Source organism: Triticum aestivum, chromosome 7D (assembly GCF_018294505.1).
Source record: "Triticum aestivum cultivar Chinese Spring chromosome 7D, IWGSC CS RefSeq v2.1, whole genome shotgun sequence".
NCBI classification, from domain to species: domain Eukaryota; kingdom Viridiplantae; phylum Streptophyta; class Magnoliopsida; order Poales; family Poaceae; genus Triticum; species Triticum aestivum.
The window spans coordinates 273,672,077-273,672,642 of NC_057814.1; positions in this window are offsets into that span (position 1 = coordinate 273,672,077).

A 566-nucleotide genomic window follows, 5' to 3' on the forward strand; every position below is an offset into this window, starting at 1 on the left:
TTGTCCACTGACAAAAAGGGCAAAAGCACGTATTGTGTTGCTACTAAGGATAAAACTATGGGGTCAATCTTATTGCAAGGTTTTCTTCTATCTACATTGATGGTCCTTTTTTGCATTCTTTACCCCAATCCTATTTATAAAAATTAACTAGGACAATGCCTGTGTGTTGCAATGGAATATAAATATTCTACTACATTAGCTTGTGATATACGTGTTTATATTAATGCGTGTAAATTAATGTTTACCAAATCCTGCATGTGATTTACCTTATATTTTTTTGCGAGAAGTTTGGTAAGTAAACTAAACTAAAATTGCTTCAGAAGATAAGTAGTTTAAGGTGACTGATTATTATACGAAGAAAAGGTTGGACGAAGGGGTGGTGAAAAAAGTGAAACATAAAATCTTACATTCTTTTTAAGTAGTAGAGATAGAGATTCTATTGTTTTGAACACAGTACAGATGCAGACACTCATACATATGCACATACCCCCTGCCCCTATGAGCACCTCCGAAAAACTGAGCCGGCACATCATCTTGAGATTGACGAAGCCGTCACACACGCCTTC